Source organism: Lissotriton helveticus, chromosome 2_1 (assembly GCF_964261635.1).
Source record: "Lissotriton helveticus chromosome 2_1, aLisHel1.1, whole genome shotgun sequence".
Taxonomy (NCBI): domain Eukaryota; kingdom Metazoa; phylum Chordata; class Amphibia; order Caudata; family Salamandridae; genus Lissotriton; species Lissotriton helveticus.
Window position 1 is genome coordinate 1405567478 of NC_136059.1, and position 7518 is coordinate 1405574995.

A 7518-nucleotide genomic window follows, 5' to 3' on the forward strand; every position below is an offset into this window, starting at 1 on the left:
CCAATGATGAAGAAGCTTCAAGTCTACCACTGGATTTTCGCGGGGAGATGCAACTGGCCCAAATGATCACGCGGCAAAGAGGAAGAGGAAGGGTCAACACATGGGGAAGAGGACAGTCAAAGCCTCAAACGAGACAAACAACAAAGGCACAACAAGAAGGGGCAGACGACGCAACAAAACAAAAGAGAGACAAAGGAAAGCAAAAATAGTAAATATGAAATCAACAACATCTGATAACATTGTCATCAATCTATCAAATAAGAAATTATCAGATATACAAATTCAGCTATTGAACAAAGACTTTCTTACTGCCCAAACAAAAACATTGACATCCCCAATGTAAGAATTGACACGTATAAATTTTGCCGCAAAGTAAAATTAAGAAAATATTTTGCTGAAAGAAACAAGAAAAAACCATTGATCAGAGGTGTGGAAGAACTATCCCCCATAACACATAGAGATCTACCAGCGATAATGACATTAGCATCAATTGAGGAAACATCATCATCGGAACATACAGATACCACAAACTCACTCTTAAATGACATTGAATTTTGTAAACAAATGGGTACAAGTACAAACAGAGGAGGAGAAAGTGGCCTTAAAAGACAATCCAGATTTTGTCCACAACTCCCGCCTGGGAACAAAATCAACCTTTTTCATGAAGTAATGATTGAGGAAATCACAAAAATTTCAGGGAGACTGTTGAATTTGAAAAAGAATAAGAACATAAAGAACAATATAACATCTGAGGAATATCGTGCAATATCTGAATTAAAGAATGACCCAACAATCATAATAAAATCATCCGAAAAGGGTGGAAACATCGTGGTACAAAACACAACAGATTATATTGCAGAAGCAAAAAGACAATTGGAAAACAAAGAACACTATGAGCCACTAAAGAACAACCCATTAGAAACTTGGAAGAATGAATACCACTCTCTTTTGTTGGCATGGAAAGAAAAAGGTCTAATTGACTTTGATGAATATTCCTACCTTAAGACGGACAATCCCATCACATCCACAATCTACTTTCTACCGAAAGTACATAAAGCACTTACAAGACCCCCAAGTAGACCGATTGTGAGCTCCATTGGCTCATTACTTGAAACCACATCAAGATTTATTGACATCTTTCTCATGAATTATGTAATGACGTTACCATCCTACTTAAGAGACACAATGGACTTCCTCAATAAAATCTCAGGAATCAACTGGAAATCTAATTACCTGATGGCGAGTATAGACGTAACATCACTGTATACTTCGATATGCCATACAGATGGGATTAAGGCCGTTAAAAAAGTTCTTGAGACAAGATCCATCAGTCATCTGGAGCATTCAGCAATGCTTATAGAAATGCTTACGTACTGCTTAACGCATAATGCATTTCTATTCCTGGGCAACTTGTACCTACAAAAACAAGGTACCGCAATGGGTACATCATTTGCGCCCACGTATGCGAACCTCCTAATGGCCATGTGGGAGACTGAAGTACTGGAACAAGAGAAGAAGCATGAATCAAGAATTAAATTCTGGTGTCGTTTCATAGACGACTTATTCATAATCTGGGAAGGTAACATCAATGATCTGCAAATGTTCATAAACTCATTGGAGAATAACAATCTTAACCTCCACTTCACTTCATCAATAAGTGCAACTGCTTTGATCTTTCTCGACGTTGAAGTTTTTATCAAAAATGAAAAACTATGTACAAAAATCCATAGAAAACCAACGTCCTGCAATAGTTTGTTGCATGCGAACAGTGGACATCCCAAAAAACTCAAGTGGAGCATTCCCTATGGCCAAATGCTACGAGCCAAAAGGAATTGCTCGTAAAATGTTGATCTGGCAAAGGAAATTGATGGACTGAGCAAACGATTCCAAGAACGAGGTTATCCTATGGAGGTAATTACATCTGCAAAAGAAAGGATGAACCTGAAGGAAAGAAAAGATCTTCTCCTACCTAGAGAGAATAAAAATAATGATAAGGACTACAACCCAGACGATATGGAAAAGGAAAACGTAACAAGAATAATTATCGACTACAACAATCAGAGTCTGGAACTTAAAAAAGCCTTAAAAAGAAACTGGAATATCTTAATGCTTGATGAAACATTAAAGTAAAATCTGACCTCTTACCCCAGCATTTGTTACAGAAAAACTTCATCACTAGGAGACATTTTAACTCAAAGTCACCTACAGTTAAAAACCCCCAAGAAAACAGCATGGCTTACAACACCGGGGTTCTGGAAATGTTTCAAATGCAAGGCCTGTGAACATGGCACAAATTTAACAGAATACAGACTACAGTGTGGACGGATTGAAAAAATAAGGGACCACATAACATGTGAATCGAAATGTGTGGTATATAGACTGTCATGCCCTTGCAAAAAACTATATATAGGGAGTACAATCAATAAACTCAAACTTAGAATCTTGCAACATCTGAGAGCAATCAAGAATGTGGACACGAGTTACCCTATGGCAACACATTTTGCTAAATGCCATCAATCCAATCCAAATCTGCTTAGATATGCTGGAATAAAACTATGCAAACTTTCTGAAAGAGGGGGAGATCAAACACTAATGTTACGCAAACTTGAATCGGGAATGATTCTAGCAATGGGCACAGAACATCCCTTTGGGCACAACATGGATGCCCAATTACACGTACACCTGTGAAATTAGTATGAAGTTAAAAAATGCCTATTGAATTCAAGTGCCCATCTGTATTTGGTTCTCAACTTCTGCGAGATTGTGAAATTATACAGAAACGAAATTCTGTATTCCCATCTGATTCTCCCAAAAACTCTGTGATAAAATGTTATTCTGCACATAAAAAAAAAACATATTTAGTGTAATTCAAAATCCAAACCATTCCATACCGTGCTTCAATCTTGTTTGTACTTTACAAATTCAAATCACAAACCAGGCAAAATATCGAACTGTGAAAACTGTCTGAGAAAGTAGATTGTAATGCACATATTAGGAAATTGGTATTGAAAAAGGACTGAATTATTTTGTAAATAATGTGAGATATGTACAGTTTAAGTATACTTTATATCTAGTTGTGTCTCTCGCATTCTAATATAGGGAAAGTCAACAGTATTTTACTGGCTAGCTTAGCAGTAATAATATTGACTTTTTGCGTAAAAACACAACAACATTTTTTGGAATGGAGAATCATTCACTGTATATAGATTGTAAATATGTAAAATGGAATGCATAATGAATGCAACAATCTAACAAAAAGTACTTTACAGTTATGTTTGAACTGATTTGCAAAAAGTCAGTGCAATGCATTTTCAAATTACTTACCAAAATGGCGACAACTTTCGTTTTTAAAGATACAAGGTTGACAGTCTAGACTTTTAATGGAAATGGAAGAGGGGACTTACTTCTTTATTGCACATTGCACTTTAAAAATGGTCTAGACACAAAGGACTCTATGGTCCAGTGGAAGGCTTGTAGTAACCGAAACGCGTAGGCCGTCCTAGTCGTTGCACGATTATTTTTGCACATGGTGTGTAAATAAATATACTTTTTGATCAAACTACCTGTTGCTGTGCCGTGACTTCAATTGCCGAGAAAAGGAGGTGAGAAGAATCTAAGAAATATATATATATATATATATATATATATATATATATATATATATATATATATATATATATATATATATATATGATGAATCTTGTCGCATAGAACAGCAAACAGCAAACAGTTCAAATACTCAGCAACAAAGAGCCGACCCAAAAGGTGCTGGTGAACGGTGTCTTTATTCCATAAAAGCCAGCGCTGCCGCCATGACGCGTTTCGCCTCCAGGGAGGCTTGATCACATGACAAACTGCGTGCATCAAGCTAGACCATTTAAAGTGACAATGAATTACCTCGTGTCATAGAAATGGAAGAAATATTCCAAAAATACACTTGCTGCAAATATAAACAACGGAAAAAGAGAGGATGAAGCCCATGTGAGCTACCTTGATTCAAGATAAAGCAATATACATATTTACAATCAATTATGTATCTGAATTCACAAAAATACACGATAGAAACATGTAAAAATTGCAAAACTTGATCAATACAAAAAACACACTAAAATTATTATGCACATGATAAATTAATTCATCTATGTACAATCTGAAGTGTAAACATCCCAAAAAGTTATTTCCGCCATGTATAGAAAAATAGAGTATTTACAAATAGTGCAAATAGTACAAATCCAAGTAGCAGCAAGAGTAATGACACGCAAAATATGTATTCTTAAATTAGGCCCCAGTGGGCAAGTCACTGTAATAGTCATAGACATGAAAGTGCATATATAAAGTGCAAAAGTGCAAAGAAATAATCATGAGTGATTCCAAGGTTAAAATCAGAAACAGTTGTATACTGAAGTTAAAAAGAGAAATTTTCATCATATGTACATCAAGGAACAGATAGGAACAAATTGGCAGGGAACAATTCAAAAAGTACTCAAAACATACTCAAAAAAGTGCTCAGATCTTGCTCAAATATCCGGACAGGCATGAATAGGCAAAAAAATGGGGACTAAAGACAAGTGTAAAGGTCTTCCCTGTCATTGAGGCCGTTAGGATTCTTGGTATTTAATTCCAGAATGTATCTGGTCTCAAGGAGACGGAGCTTGGCCTCACGGTCCCCTCCTCTCCTTGACGCCTCGACACAATCAATTAAGAAAAATATAAGTGAATCTGGGACCCCTGAATGTTTGTCCTGAAAATGCCTGGCAACCGGATAGTTTTGGTCGTGACCCGAAATTGCACGTATGTGTTGGAGTATTCTTTTGTGGGCGGGCAGCTTAGTGCTGCCCACATACTGTAGCCCACAGGGGCACTCCAACACATAAACGGCGTATTCCGTTTTGCATGTAAGCCACTTTGAAATGGCAGTAGGATGCTCAAAAAAAGGACTTTTAAAGTGTGTCCTATTGCTGCCGAAACGGCAGGCCTTGCACTGGGGGCAGATCTTAAAGCCCTTCTTCAGAGCTGACCAGGTAGCTGAAACCTTGGGTTCCAGAGTGTTGTTAACCAGAGCTTTGGACATTGAAGGGGATCTTCTGAAGGTCAGGGTTGGCTTGGTGTCCACCAAGTGACCAATCACAGGGTCACTGAGAACCAAATTCCAATTCCTATTGATAATTTTTCGAAGAGCCCCATGTTGTCTATTGAATGTTAAAATAGCCCTGGAGGAACACATTTGAGCATCCTTGGTCACATCATTATTCAATTGAGCAATCTTAGTTCTTGGTATTAATGCCTCCTGCCTGCTCATAGAATTAGAACGTGTGATTGCCTTTGCCAAAATTTCAGTGGAATAGCCCCTAGCCAGGAAGCGTAATCTGCAAGCTTCTTGCGCAGCCGCGCATTCGGCATTAGTACTGCAGATTCTTTTAATTCGCAGCATTTCCCCAAAGGGAATACTGCGAATTAGATGTGCTGGATGTTGGCTATGGGAGTGCAACATGGTGTTTCCTGCACTCGGCTTCCTATAAAGTCTGGTATTTAGACTAGTGCCCTCTACCACAACCTCAACATCTAAGAAACAGATAGATTCAGTGCTAAAGTTCGCTGTGAAATTAAGATTGATGGTATTCAGGTTAATCAAATCAACAAACTTTTTGGCCTCATTTACTTCACCCCTCCAAATCAAGAAAACATCGTCAATGTAACGCAAATATAAAACAATGTTGTCAGAAAATAAATCATGGTGCTGCCCGACTAGGACCTGTTCCTCCCATAGCCCAACGTGGAGACACGCGTAGCTAGGTGAGAAACAGGCCCCCATCGCCACACCTCTAACCTGATGATAAATTGCGCCATTGAAAATGAAGAAGTTTTGTTCCAGGCATATTCTGGTCATGTCCACCAGCATTTTATTATGTGCCGTTGGGAGGGGTAAATCTTTGTTCAAATAGTAGGCCAAGGCTTTGAGTCCATCCTCATGTCTGATGGAGGTATAGAGAGATGAAACATCCAAAGTCACAAGAACCATGCTGTCCTCCCACATGAAATTCTCAATCTTGGCAAGAAAATCAAAAGAATCCTTGACATAGGAAGGAAGATTTTTGACATGGCTTTGTAAAAAAAAGTCAATATATTTGGACACGTTTTCTAGAGAACTGTTAATGGCCGAAATAATCGTATATATATATATATATATGGGAAACAGCCTTTACAACGCAACTTTCACATCGCCCTACCATTACAATGAAACTTTTACAACGCAGGATCCATTACAACGCATGCCATTACAACGCAGACGCTATTACAACGCATGCCATTACAACGTAAGTATGGGTAAGAATTTCATTTAATTTTAACCCCTACACTATCCATCACTTACCCTACTATTACACCCCCTTGAGTTAGAATAGTAATTTTAACCCCTACACTATCCAACACTTACCCTACTATTACTCCCCCCTGCAGTTAGAATAGTAATCTTAACCCCTACACTATCCAACATTTACATTACTATTACATTCCCATTAATTAACATAAAAAAATACTTACCCATACTTACATTGTAATGGCATGCGTTGTAATAACATCTGCGTTGTAATGGCAAGCGTTGTAATGGCATGCGTTTGTAATGGCTTGCACTGTAATGGATCCTGCGTTGTAAACGTTTTGTTGTAATGGTATGCGTTGTGAATGTATGCGTTGTAACGTCATACATTCTATATATATATATATATTACCTACTGGCGGTCGCCAGTAGGTATATATAGTTAGGATTTTTTCTCTATGGGTTTTTTGAAAATTCTATGTCTAATAACTTTGGCGTTTGTGGACGGAATTGGCTGAAATTTTCAGGAAAATGGCACATTTTGTTTCTGAGCAGCCCTTGAAAATTTGGGGGGGGGTTCGTCAAGGGGGGGCCGAGAAAAAAGGGGGGTCCCAAAACGTGTTTTTAACATTGAGTTTTCCATAGGGCGGTTGGCCTCACTTTTAGCCCGAACGGCTGAATGGATTTGCACGAAACTTGGCAAAATTGTAGGGACTGGTAGCCCGATGTGCCTTTTGTAGGTCTCAATATATGTGCTCCAGTGGATTTTGAGAAATTAACGTTTAAAAAAAGATATATATCTGTAACAGCGGACCTGGCAGCGTCCCAGGACGCGTACTTTACGCGCAACGGAGCTTTGTGAAGCGAAGCTGATTGGTTCTCCGGCGTCTGTCAACATTCCAAAAAGTCCGTAGCGGCCGCCATCTTGTCTCTCGGTAGGATCGAGAGACAAGAGGAGGTCAAAACAAAGGGGGAAATAACTATAAGGGGGCATAGTAGATCCACGCTGACCCCCTAGGTTTGATGTGGAGGTTTTAAAAGGGCCCCGCGGGGCAAAAAAAAATAATAATAATAATAATCGAACGGCTGAATGGATTTGCACGAAACTTGGCAAAATATTAGGGACTGGTAGCCCGATGTGCCTTTGCTAGGTCTCAATATATGTGCTCCAGTGGATTTTGAGAAATTAACGTTCAAAAAAA